Here is a 14,580-nt window from a genome sequence, read left to right on the forward strand (position 1 = left end):
GATTTCAGATTTCAATGCGCGAAGATGTGTAAAAATACCCACAAGAGCCATAATGCTGATTAGACAGTTAATTAACACTGCATGAACCCTTTTCAATCAGTCAGTCTCTGCTTGAGACATTTGTGAATCATCACTGATTCAGTGCCATCCATTTTTCAAATGTAAATTTGTTCCAGTTACACTTAATGTTGATACATATTTTAGGTTAAGGAAATAAAAATGCGAGTGCTATCCAGAAATGACAAATAAAACAAATAGTTTGTTTATTATTTATTTTCCATTTATGTCACAAAATGTTGTGTAGTGATCCAGTTTGGACAACGAACAATGAATAGAGAATCCCTAGGAGAATAACAATGGGAAAATATACATTTTCATACATACACACACGTTTTGTGACACAGTGACACAGTGCTCAGGTAGTTAGCATGGTTGCCTTAAAGCAAGAAGTTTGCTGGTTTGAGTCCTGGCCAGATCTGAATACCTGTCTGTGTGGAATTAACATGTTCTCCCTGTATCTGCATGGGTTTCCACTGATTTGCTTCCCAGTACAAAGAGAGTCATTGAGTAAACTAAATAGGCTGCAATATGTGAATGAGAGAATGATTGTTTTTTTTCCAGCTCTGAGGGTATTACAGGTCATCCACTGTGTAAAACATTCTTTCTTTTATTTTATTTTCAGCTTAGTCCTTTTATTAATAAGGGGTCACCACAGCGGAATGAACCGCCAACTTATATAGCATATGTTTTACGCAGTTGATGCCCTTCCATCTCCAATCTAACACTGGAAAACCCATATACACTCCACACACATACACTTAGTCTACCTAATTCACCTGTACCACATGTCTTTGGACTTGTGGGGGAAACCAGAGCACCCGGAGGAAACCCACGCCAACATGGGTAGAACATGCAAACTCCACACAGATATACCGACTGACCCAGTCAGTCTTGAACCAGCTTCCTTCTGGTTGTGAGGCGATCATTCTACCCACTGCACCATCGTGATACGTGTGTAAAAAATATGCCAGAGTATTTGGCAATTCAATCTGTTGTGGTGAGGACACCTTTTTGCATTTTAGATTTCAGCCTTATGCTACATAGCATTAAATTATTTCTCAATTATTTCTAAATTATGAAACCACATTCTTCTCATCTTTTTTCCTGTTTTTGGATTATGATTTAATCAACTGCTGTGCATGTAAAAAGACAGCGCTTTTTTTTTTATATAGCGCTTTTTACAATCTAGATTGTGTCAAAGCAGCTTAACATAGTTCTAGTAAAAACCAGATTTCAGAGTTGAAGTTCAGATTAAATCAATCCAGTGTATTTTAAATTTCACTGCTGAAGTTCAAACACTTAAGAGCAACTCCACCGAAGCGTAGCTACACAAGTCCCAATCCGAGCAAGCCGGTGGCGAGGAAAAAAACTTCAACAATTGACAAAGTGAAGGGGAAAAAAAACCTTGAGAGAAACCAGGCTCTGTTGGGCATGACCATTATTCTCCTGGCCAAATCTCCTGTGTAGAGCTGCAACCTAGGTGCTACAGGCTTTAGAAGCTGGATGTCAATTATGGAGAAGCTGCAGGTGTGAGTAGAGCTGGCCCGCAGGATCAATGCGGGGACTGGTTTGTATCGTGGTCTTTCAGCAATCAGTCTCATGCACTCCATTCCTCCATGACCACCACAGCATCAGCTCGGTATACAACCTGATCCTGGATTATAGATACCTTGGGATCATCTTTTCACAGGTCTTGGATCGCATCAATGGCACTGCATAGTCTTTAGGGGCCTCAGGATGAGTATCCCCAGATGAAAATAGAGAATCAAGAAAATAAATAACGTAGCTGCTATTTATAGTGTATTTAAACAAGATGCAAAAATGGAGTGTTATTAATGAAAATAGCAATTATATAAACAAACACAGAAACAAAAACGTAAAGCATATGAGAGTTTATAACACAATGTCTGGTGCATTAAGTCAGGAGGAGTGTGTCCTACAGGTGGTTGTCAAGCCAGCTCATCTGCGTGGAGCATACTCATGCATCATACTGTTATGTGATGCATTGAGTGTATGCTTTACTAAAAACATAGGTCTTTAATTTAGTTTTGAACTGAGAGAGTGTGTCTGAGCCTCTGATGTTACCAGGAAGGCTTTTCCAGAGTTTTGGAGCCATACATGCGAAGGCCCGACCTCCTTTACTCAACTTTGCTTTTCAAGGTACTACCAGAAGCCCTGAGTTTGAGATCTTAAAGAGCAGGTTGGATTGTAGTGATACAGAAGGTTGGTTAGATAAACATGGGCTAGATTTTTTTAAAGCTTTATAGGTAAGAAGCAATATTTTATAATCAATAAGGAAACTTAACAGGCAGCCAGTGTAAGAAGGATAAAATTGGGGTGATAGGATCATATTTTCTAAGAACTCTGGCAGCTGCATTTCGTACTAGCTGAAGTTTGTTAATAGAGGATGCTGGGCAACCAGCAAACAGAGCATTACAGTAATCCAGTCTAGAAGTCATAAAAGCATGAACTAGCTTTTCTGCATCTGAGATGGATAGTATACTTCGTAACTTAGCAATATTTCTCAGATGAAAGTAGGTGGTTTTTGTGATATTGGACAATGTCAATGTCTAATATAACACCCAGATCTTTCACAGTAGAGATAATGCTAACTTTGTCTCCCTCTAATTGCAGGTAGAGTTGTGAGATCTGCTGTGTACAGGATTTAGGCCTAATAAGTAATGCTTCTGTTTTGTCAGAATTTAAGTGAAACTGAGGAGATTCTTAAACAATTTCTTCCAACATATAATATTATCCCTAGTCAGGGTCAACAGCACTTTACTTCCAATATAAACAGTGTTGGTGAACAACTGCTTCCCTTTCCTGAGGTGCCGGATGGTTTGCCAGAATATCTTGAAGGAAAACTTGTAGCCATTTACCATAGTCTACCAAAACTCCTCTCAGGGCTGAAGCTTTGCTTCTGCCTGTATCCATCAACAACCATCTGAGTTTCACAAGCTAACCAGCGTTAATAGGGTTCCTTTTTCATCTTAAAAGTATTCCTTAGTTCTGGTGTTCACCACCAGGTTTATGGGCTGATGTTGTGTCAGGCACCAAAGGCCATACAAATCCAAAAAACAAAGCACCACTTCGATCAGGGAAAATGTTAGAGCCTATCATGACTCTTCAGGTTACACTGCCATTGCCCATGGTGTCTCCTAGTGATAGGAACTCAAGTTGAAGTACCTTTCATCACCCTTTCAAAAGACTACCAGTAGGCCAGAAGACCTGCAACACATGGCTGTAAGCAAACCCACACCAGCCCACAACATCCCTTTCATACATTCCAGAGTAGAAGAGAGAGTCCAGCCCATGTTGAGATGTTAGATTCCAAAGTCCAGACTAGGCTTGGAGGTCAGCTTATCTATCTAATTTTCCCACTCGACCACAAGCGCAAGCTTCTTCCTCTGCCATGAGGTGAAATTCTATATCCCTATAGCCAGTCATGTGCATAGATTGGGTTGCCAGCTCCTTGTGCTGTCGGTGGGTCCTCTGGAGGATGTCCCAATACTGCTCCTTTGGAATATGCTAAGTCACGTCCCATGGGGAAAGACCCAGCCACCAGAAGACACTGTACTAAGTATAGAAACTTTTGCCAGACAAATTTTTGGACATGAAAATGTGATGCAAAGCACCTGCATGAACTGCCTTTTTTATATAAAAGAAATAAAATATAGCTATATATTTTCATATATTTATCTTTGTGACAAAAGCATCAGCTGTCAAGGTGACAAAGGGAAAATCTTGCAAGAACATGCTTGGGTACAGACCAAAATTAGTGGGGCAAAAACTGAAGACGAAAAAAGGCAATTATCGCAAATACCAAACAATAGATGGGTAATTATGTGACAAAGTATAAACTAACCTAATATTATGTAGCCACTCTACATAGACATCTGTGCACCTGGAAATGTTTATCAGTACAGGAGATTTTTTTGTGGTATCAAGGTTGGCTTGGAGTAAAATGTGAGTCCAATCTCATTTTCATCCTTTTTCAAATAGTTTAAGGGAGCAGTGATGTCAGCAAAATTTAGAATGAACTTATGAGACCAACCAGCCAGTCTCATGAAGGATTGCGGCTTTAACATATTTAGGTGTGTAGCAGATGTTTTGCATTAAGCCTTGGTGTACGCCCATTACTAACTGCGGGTTGTTAAGAGGTGTATAAAAGCCTGGCGGAGAATAGTGGAAGTTCCGTCATCGTCCAGCTGACTCCCTGTGGTGGGTGTGTCACTGCCATGCGTTTGGCTGGTGTCTGTTCGGTTGCTGTTGCACCATAAAGTGGCTACTGTGGGGCGTTGTGAGCTTTGAGAAGTCGCGTTTCCTAGAGCTGAACTCTCCCTCGTGATTCTGTTGACACTTATGCGCGTTCCCGTGACTGCTGTCTTCCCAATCGTTAGTTATTAGTACGGACGCCTGGCTTTGCCGGAGGGATGACTGGCATCTCGTGTAGCGATTGCACTGTGGATTGAGCGTCTTCACCTGCCCTTGACACCTGCTGGATGCTGCTGTTTTGTTTCTGTTAATTCAGTTTTGATTCTGTTTTGTTTCTGTTAATTTAGTTTTGATTCTGTTTTGCTTTTTGTTTTGTCGTTTATTTATTTTCGGTGCTTTTGTACCAGTGTTTTTTTGTTGTTTTGCATATGTTTTGATGTTTTTTTTTTTTTTCTACATTTACAAAAATGGGAACACCTAAAACAAGTGTTGTCTAACTGACTGCTTGGCTTTGCTTCTATACTTGCATTCTGGTGCGTTGTCCTGTTCCAATATTGTGACCTTGTGCTCTAACTTTTACTACATACTATTTGGGATTCTTTTTAGCGGGGGCCTGTCACCTCCGTGCCCCTGGGCGGCTGGTAGCTGCTCAAGTAGTCTGTTTTGATACCCCTGTGAGCCCATTTAATATTGTGTTTTCTTAAATGTTTTATTTCCTTCCTAATTGTGGTTTTCTTCTCACCCTAGGAGCTGGGGGTGTCTAGTGTGGGCAGTCGGGCTGCTGTGTGGCGTGGCTCTTTTTCGATGAATTAGTCTTTTGCTCACTTGTGTGCATTGAAGTTCACTGTGTGGTGTTTTTGGGAATCTAAGAGTGTGCACGTGTGAATTTGTGGGTCATTCTCGGGCCCAGTGCCTAGCCTGCTTGACTTTAGTAAGCCCCAGCTCCTGCGGTTGGATGAGGATTTGTTTTTTTGTATTTTGTAACCGCCTTTTAGTGCCTTTTTAAAGCACATGTGCCTGTCATTTTAATATTTGTAGTCCAATGAGAAGTGCATTGTAATAAAAGGAACTCTATTTTTCTACATCCACGTCTCATTCCCTTATTGTCAGAGATACGAACCTGTGTTTTGTGTCCCAGGTAATGTACTGGGTGGCGTAGTCGAGCTCTAATTGCAATAGGTTGTGTTAATTCGGCCGCACTGTGCCAGTTATTGTATTGGTCTGGCTACCAACAAAAAGCCTTATCCCCCCTTCGCGCCACAGGTGGATGATCCATGGGGTTTAGTGTTAGTAATAAGAACAACTGACAATTTGATGACTGATAATTTGTATGGTCTGAAAGGTATTGTTTTATTTTTAATTGGATTTTTATTTCATTTGTTAACATAATTTTGTATTTCTCTAAAAAGATTTTACCCAGAATGTTGGAGGTAGTAAATTGCCAGGTAGCGATCAGCTTTTGTATCACATCTTTGTTGTCCACGTTACAGATTGGTTCAAACGTGGGGGTCAGTGGAGGAGAAAGTGTTTCACAAGATGGAGTCAAGGCATAGTACACTGTAGTCTCACTGTAGAAGTGGGGAGAGATGTTCACCTGCAGTCAGTATAGATAGCCTAGATCCACTATTATAACATTTGAGGATGTAGAGAATCTGTGTATATATTCTGTTCTCACCACCTATCTGTCTTTAGAGATTTTCCTGTATTGACGTATAAGTGCTTTTAGTATCCACTGCTGCCTTTACTTTTTACTGTTACAGGATTGGAGAGGAATAATATTACAAAAGGGATTGGGCTTTGGAAATGCCAGCCAGGTTTTTTTTTTGGTATTACTCTCAGTTATCTGTCATCTGAGACTTTCACTTGCGGCAGAGCCCCAAGTTGTTGTTGGGAAAACTTCTAAGGGGTTGCCAAGGCTGCTGTACCAGAGACCACAGCTTGTCTCCCACTTCTGCAAGATAGTCATCTGGTAAAATTGTAGTATTAAATTGCAGCCTCTTTGAATGAATGTCAGTAATTTACCTTGCTCCCCTCTACCTTCAACCAGTGACTAAGAGTGGCATCCACTGCCCTATGGAAACGCTTCCTGAATTGTTGTACTTTCAATAGCCTGTTTGAAATCAAATTCAGGAGCTTGTAATTTGGAACAAAGGTCAGTAAACCCACCTTAAATCTTGCAAATGCATTGTTTGTACAATATTCACATTCAATACATCTATCATCAGCATTACTTCTGTCATCATCATGTGAAATGTACAGCAAACAAAGCATACACATTCTCAGCAGTTGGATTACATCTAGTGGCAAATGGGCCAGCAATGAAATCTGTATCATACATTTTTACTAGTTATGTTTTACAGTTATTGCATCATTACTTACATCATCTGCATCACAATGTGCATCAACAACAGGTAGATTCCCCAATGTGTCTATTTCCTAAAAGATATTTGTGTAGCTGTGTTCAACAGTAACTGCCAAAATACAGAAAACGCCCTGTCTGGGCCACCATGTGTAAAAATTTGTACAAAGCTTACATAAATAATTACACAATTATATATATATATATATATATATATATATATGTATATGTGTGTGTGTGTGTGTGTGTGTGTGTGTGTGTGTGTACAATTAATCCTAATTCTATAGTGCTTTTTACAATGTAGATTGTGTCAAAGTTCTAGTGAAATAAAGCTGCTTCAGTCCACAGTGAAAGTTCAGTTTAGGTCAGTTCAGTGTAATAATGTAAATGTTACGGCTGAAAGCTGAAACACTGTAGAGCAACTGATGCACAGCTCCACTAGTCCCAAACCAAGCAAGCCAGTAAAATACAAACTGCAAACCCATGAATGCATCAATGTATGTGTGTCTCTGCAGGGGTGTCCAAACACAGTCCTGGAGGGCCGGTGTCCAACTGAGTTTAGCTTCAACTTGCCTCAACACACTTGCCAGGAAGTTTCTATTATATCTACAGTAGTAAGAGCTTGATTAGCTGGTTCAGGAGTGTTTGATTGGGGTTGGAGCTAAACTCTCCAGGACACCGGCCCTCCAAGACAGAGTTTGGACACCACTGGTTTAGGGTCTTCTGCACTGAATGTAGCTGTAAATATCGTTCAGATCACCAGAGAGATTGTATACACGGTGAGTGTATCAAGGGAGTATTGCATTTATTTTTGAGGTCCGCACCAGCGAGTATCCTATTAAAGCATAAAAAAACATGGAAAAAATCTCCTCAAATAGTCCATACAGCAAAAAAACTGCTGTGTAATCAAAATATTCACCATGCACTTTTTTGGACATAAGCATGCTCAATAGAATGTAGATGTATTATATATACCTCTTTATTTAGATAAAAAAGATTAATTATTTAAAGAAACAGAGTTCTTCCTATTTCACGATTTTATCGTTATTATTACATTGGAAACAAACACAAACAGCAGGGCAAAAACAGTACATAGAAATAGGCAATGATCATAAAAACAATATGCGTAATTTTGTAACATATTACCCTATTATATAGTGTATTTTTATGTTAAACACATTTTACTTTTAACCTGGAAAAATAAAGAAAGGTTGCCTTCAATACATAACAGGACAATTCAGTCCCACCATGCCATTTTCTGCAACACAATCCAATACTAGTTAAATCTTTAATAAGATTTTTTTATAAATCATAAAAGGGAAAAAAAAGATGTGCTAGGAAACAGAAAATCACTTAATAATTCAACAGAATTTAATGGTTTTCCTTTTTTATTTTTTTCTTATCTTGTTTACAACGAAGTCCCTTTTTTATATATCTATATATATATATATATTGCCTAAACAATATAATCTAACATTTATTTTCTGTATATATATATATATATATATATATATATATATATATATATATATATATATATATATATATATATATATATATATAATTATTATATTATTATACATATTTTATACACACACAGAAATAATTGAAAATATAACGTCAAAGATCATGATCACAATGTCAAAAGTTAATCCATTACTAATTTTAATAAATCTAAAAAAAAATGTATATATAGATTTAGGTCAGTGTTTTATTGTCTTTACAAATGTATGAAAATGTAAGCAAATTTTCCTGTGATAGTGTGTCTTGTGTAGTGTAGCTAATATATTTCTAACATGAACTATTCATTTATTGCTTGTTGTTAGTTCACGTTATCTCACAGTGCATTAACTATTGAAAACAAGCAAAACTTTGGATTTTAATAAAGCATTAGTAAATGCTGAACTATGATTAATATATGCTGTACATTATTTATACTCAGTCCATGTTAACCAACAATAACTAATGTTATCTACCTCATCAGTTGATAATTGTTTATTAAAATAGATATTTTCTGAAAACAGTTTTACTTTTTAATCTCAGAGGCTAAAAACAGAATTGCTGATGAAATTTATGTATTCCAGTGGGCACAAACTCAAAGACCTCATGCTCAGCACAGAGCATGCAAGCACCGTTTTCTGCCCTTCATTTTGCTGAGTGCAGCAATTAGACTAATTACATTAAGCAAATTACAACACTGGGCACGTGGATTTTATACATCTGAGCTTATAGGCAAATATGAATAGCCTAATTATTAATCACAAGTTGAAATTAATTAGAATATGCATTTGTTAAGGTTTGTTTATGTTTATGTTATAACATTTTCAGATTTGTTTAAGTCAGTGGTTCTCAAACTGTGGTTCATGTACCTCTAGTGGTAGGCAAGCTTCCTTCTGGTGATACGTGGAGGAATCGCTGAATAATTAAAGTAAATCAAATGAACACACTTTTAATGTATTTGATAACACAGATGCGATCAGTTAATTGGTTTTAATAGGCTAAACCTTTTATTTTATTTTCAGTTTTATAATGTTTGTTATGTATTCTATCATTTGAAGCTAATTTCCTTCCCATATTTTTTATGGTTGTTGGGGGTGTATCCCGTATTTTTATATCCCAATGTTGACAGTTATAGTTTAATCACTTTTCTGCCACACAAAGCCTACTCTAATGTACTGTAAGCTCTAATTTCTAATATAAATATGTAAATATAAATCATATATTTAAAATACAAGTTAATGTTTAGATTTCAAAGATTTACAAATAAGTAATTTATACGAATATTATGATATTTATGAGGTCCAAGGAACATTTCCAGGTTTTGATGAAAAGGCTACTATATGATAATACTTTACATTCAAGCACAGCAGTGTTTGGTTTACTTTAAGAACAGTGCCATTTTTAACTAACTTTCAAAAGCACACATTGTTTTATTTATTTTTTAATGTTCTATTTAACGTTCAAACTATTAATAATATTAAAAGTAGCTGACAATAATAAATACTCATAATAATAGGAATTAATCTGCCACGTTTTTGAACTGTGCAGAGCTGTAGCTGCTTAATTAAGCCTAATACGCTACTGTATTTCAATACTGGTCATTATAGTGGTACTTGGAGAAACCATTTTTTTCTAGGGTGGTACTTAATAAACCTAAATTTGAGAACCACTGGTGTAATAACTTAATGTAGAAGAGTTTAAATTTACAATTGAAGAGTTCAGATGCAAAGTGCAAGAGAAAAGGAAATATTTTCTTAGCCTCCTTTGTTTATGTTAAGTTATTTTACTTTAAAGACCAGGAAAAGGACTTAATCTTTGCCATAAATGTGATATTGTTGAACCTACACACAGGATCCTGATAAAAATGCAAATTTTAGAGGATAATTTTAGATGAAAATAACAGGTTTTTGCATCTGAACTCTTCAATTATAACTCTTTTGGCCAGTGAACATGTTGTTTGTAACATTTGTTTGACATTTGTTCAGTTTGTTGTTTGTCTCTCAGAATATTATTTTTAGTGTCCCTCCCAAAAAAATAACTATTGTTAATCAGATGCTTAAGCTTAGAACATGTAGCTTGGTCAGACATGACTTTGATACATGCAGGTATTCACACACTCAGTACTTATGAATTGACGTCAAAAAAATTGTCAAGCTTAGATGACATTCAATGACTGAACTAAACATACAAATAAACATATATTTATTAAAAACAGACATTTATTTATTTTATTTAACATTTAATTGTGGTCAGTAAAAAAATGTGTCACAAAATTAATCGCATGAAACAACATTTGCTTACAAGATTTTTGAGGATTGGATATTATATAAAATATAATGATATACTACTGAAAAAGCTTTTTGGGTCTATACGAGGAGTCTTGAACTATCATTATGCAGTTATTCACACCTGAGAAGACAAAGCCTGTATAATGAGCTGCAGAATGGGCCACCCAGATAGGTATGTGACTGAAGGGGCAAGGAGGAGGACAAAATATAAATATTTTAGTTTAGAAAAATTCAGTTTTTATTGGAAATATATTTAGATATCACACAAAATAAGTTAGGGTTCATTTGTAAGTGCAGTTAAAAAGTTTATTATTAAATATTTTACAATAAAATACACTCACCGGCCACTTTATTAGGTACACCTTTTAGGCACCTTTTGCCTTCAGAACTGCCTTAATCCTTCGTAGCATAGACTCAACAAGGTACTGGAAATATTTCTCAGAGATTTTGGTCAATATTGACATGCTAGCATCATGCAGTTGCTGCAGATTTGACTGCTGCACATCCATGACCCGAATCTGCCGTTCCACCACATCACAAAGTTGCTATATTGGATTGAGAGCTGGTGACTGTGGAGGCCATTTGAGTACCGTGAACTCATTGTCATGTTCAAGAAACCCGTCAAAGATTGGTGCACTGTGGTCAAAAGGATGAGCATGGTCAGAAACAATAACAAGTGGCACCCGGTGTGATCTTTTGCTGCTGTAGCCAATCCACCTTAAGGTTCGATGGGTTGTGCGCTCTTCTGCATACCTCGGGTGTAACAAGTAGTTATTTAAGTTACTATCAGCTCAAACCAGTCTGGCCATTTTTTTTTCGGACCTCTGGCATCAACAAGGCATTTGCACGGAACTGCTGCTCACTGGATATTTTCTCTTTTATCAGACCATTCTCTGTAAACCCTAGATGTGGTTGGATGAAATTCCTCAGTTTCAGAAATACTAAGACCAGCCTGTCTGGCACCAAAAACCGTGCCACGTTTAAACTCACTTAAATCATCTTTCTTCCCCATTCTGATGCTCGGTTTGAACTTCATTTCTACATGCCTAAATCCATTGAGTTCCTGCCATGTGATTGACTGATTAGAAATGTGTGTTAACGAGCAGCTGGACAGGTGTACCTAATAAAGTGGCCAATGAATGAATACAGACTATATAGTTAAACAACACTTTACATCAGGAAGGTAAGAATAAATGGTTTACTTAGATAAACAATATGTGAATAAAATATATTGTTATTTAGATTATTATAACATCGATTTAATGTGTCTATCATGGAAAAAAACAATGTTTCCAACATTCTTGTAATAAAAAAGTGCTCTTTGGGAAATAATATAGAATATTAGAATAATTCCAGAATGATTCTGAGATACTAAAGTAACAACGAAAGATTTGATCACAGGAAAAAAATTATATTTTACACATGAAAAACAATTAATTTAAATCAAAGTAATAAAACTTAATTATTTGCTAATTATTATAATAATTATTTGCTCAAATAATCACAACTTTAATGAGATTTTATTGAATCAAAATTTGACTGGTTTAACTATGGTAAAATAAATAAATAAATAATCTCATGCCGCATCACTTTCTGAATAAGCCAGCAGCCAAACTCTGTGATCTTCTGAAGTCATTATTTTGACTTATTGACAATGAAAATGAAACTTCTTTCAACCAAGAGCTGCTGCATTTGTGGGCATTAATGAGTTCAGGTGGCTGTCATCATGATTTGTGTTTGAATGGTGAAGGCGGGAACTAATTAGTCGGCTAATGAGCTCAGAAGGAGAATTCTGCATAGCCTTCTTCTGTCAATCTTGTTTGAACGTGTTGCTGTTTTTTCCAATGCATTTGCCAGTCATGTTGACAGAGGAAAGGGAAAGCACTTTCTGGATGTATTTCTAATTCTCCAAAAACATATTGTTTTGTTGTAATTATGACTACATACAAATAAAAATAGACCTTTGATAGTTTTCTAATAAGTGTACATTCTATCAATATGCTAAAAAATTACAGAGTATTAAGCTCCATTTATAGATATTTACTAACACACATATATCTATTTACTCACTCCCGGGGGTTAAAGACAGTAAAATTCCCCTAGCAGATATCTTCAGGTGACTGGGGGAGAGAGGATTAATAATAAGCTTTTTATAATTGGGCAGTATATTGGAACAAAGCTAGGCTATGGGATATATATTTATTTACATGGATTAGGAAGTACTCCTGATTGTCCAGTATCACTGCGTGCGAATGAACCAATAGTCAACTGGCAAGTCCTGGAATTAGATGCTGGTGAAGTTCTTCTTGGCTTAGAGAAGAAAGACTTCAGCGGTGGTGTTCTGACATGATGAAAGAAGGGTGAGACCTGACTGGAGCACATAGCATCTGCATGGTTGTGGGCCAGAATGCAACTCTTCATTCTTGTGTTGTTCATAACTGTGTATCTTCCAAGTCTATCAAACTCTGTTTAAATCTGGGTGGACTTTAACTCAGACTGAGGCCACACTTACTGGATTAAGTTGTTCTGGCCAATCATGAACTGTATTGTGTCTAAGCCGGAAAAAAAAATAATAATAATAAATATATATATATATATGTTTGACTCAGTCTTGAGTGTTTAAACTGATGAGCTTATCAGCATTGATATACAATATATGCAAAGTTGATATTCACCAATCTACAAATCATCCAGAGAGGATGATTTGTCCGGAATTGTACGTATGGCTGCATTTAATTTTTTTAAGCGAATGCTATGGGGCGGTATGACCCCGGGTGACCGCTTACCTCCATGTGGAGAGCTTTTCTGCTGCAACCAGTTTGTCCAGTCAGCTCATCGTGTATGTTGGCAGACTTGAGATGCAGAGAGGAGTTCAAGATGGGTTCAAGTCCTGGGAAGAGCGGTTCCAGAAATCAGGTAAGAAAAAAACAGAATCCAAAAAATAAAGTGAATGAGTTTATAACAGGGTGAGAATGTGTTGAAATCCGAAAACGTGGTAAAAAAAATCAGATGAGGGCTTTTCTTTTTCTGGACAGCTTTTGTAAATTGTCGGTTGGGTTTAGGGAAGTAAGCGGGTGGGCGGGTCAATCGGTAAAATTGGTTGGGTTTGGGGAAGGGAGGACGGTGTCAGCCAATTGACCGGACACAGTCAATCAATCAGTCAGTCAGACAGCGGCCTTTTATGGGTGAACTGTGCCGGCGCGAACGGCACTCACGAGAGAGATTTGAAAAAAACTCAAAAATTTCTCCAGAAATGTCCACAGGACTACGTTTTCAGAAAAAGCCTGGGTTGGACTGACCATACCTGTCAGAATTGGGATGTCAAAACAAGAGATACTTATGTTTTGAGGATTGCATGGGAGGGGCAACGGTGCCTGTAATAGAAAGAAAGGGAATCCTACCATTTTTATATTTGTTTTAAAGTGTTTTTACGCCTAAATAAAATGAAAGCAAAGAACAAATTCACATTTAAGAGCAAGAGGCATCCCCTGGTGGTTTGGTTTAATGTTTATTGCCATCCTTCATAGAAAGATTGCAAATATGTGAGAAATACAGGAAATAAACTTTTACTCAATGATATCAGGATATAATTGTAAAAAGCGGGAGAATCCTGGGAAAAACAGGTCACCCTCCCACCCCTGTCCCTAAACCCAACCGATAGTGTTTTCAAAAGCAATCTAGAAAAAGAAAAGCATTCAAGGCTATGTGATTTCACCACATTTTCAGTCTGTTGTTTACTTCTGGAACCTTTTTTTACCAGACTCAAACCCCATGTCACAGTCAAGTCACCTCTGTGTCCCAAGACTGCTAACACCCGAAAAGCCATCCATATGGAGGTAAGCGGTCAGCTGGTAGCACTTAAAGTAACAAAAGCCATCTGCAACGTTATACTGCCCCGTAGCATTCATTTTAAAGATGAAACAGCCATACGTTCCTCTGGCAACATAATTCACGCTCTCCAGAAATGTAGACAGGGACACATATCCGCAATGAGCCTGTGTTGTGCAAACATAATAGTGACACAAATAGTGTCCTGAGAATGTGGCCTGTCTGTAGCTATGTTTCCATCCAAAAATGCAAATGAACTTTATGAGTCAAAGCGAACATAATCATCACTTCCTGATTAACTGGCACCAACTATCAACAGTAAAAACAGAA

General features: G+C 37.1%; 1 protein-coding gene and 1 long non-coding RNA gene across 23 annotated transcripts in view; both read left to right on the top strand.

Moving 5' to 3' along the window:
- frmpd3 (FERM and PDZ domain containing 3) overlaps positions 1-14,580 on the top strand; it is a 194,469-nt gene that overhangs the window by 41,148 nt on the left and 138,741 nt on the right. The window lies entirely within an intron of this gene.
- Positions 2,807-7,943, top strand: LOC141377703 (uncharacterized). Its single transcript, XR_012390264.1, has 3 exons — positions 2,807-4,154; positions 5,539-7,153; positions 7,309-7,943. It is a non-coding gene; the product is annotated as an uncharacterized lncRNA (long non-coding RNA).

The sequence above is a fragment of the Danio rerio genome, chromosome 14, assembly GCF_049306965.1.
Source record: "Danio rerio strain Tuebingen ecotype United States chromosome 14, GRCz12tu, whole genome shotgun sequence".
In the NCBI taxonomy this organism is placed as follows: domain Eukaryota; kingdom Metazoa; phylum Chordata; class Actinopteri; order Cypriniformes; family Danionidae; genus Danio; species Danio rerio.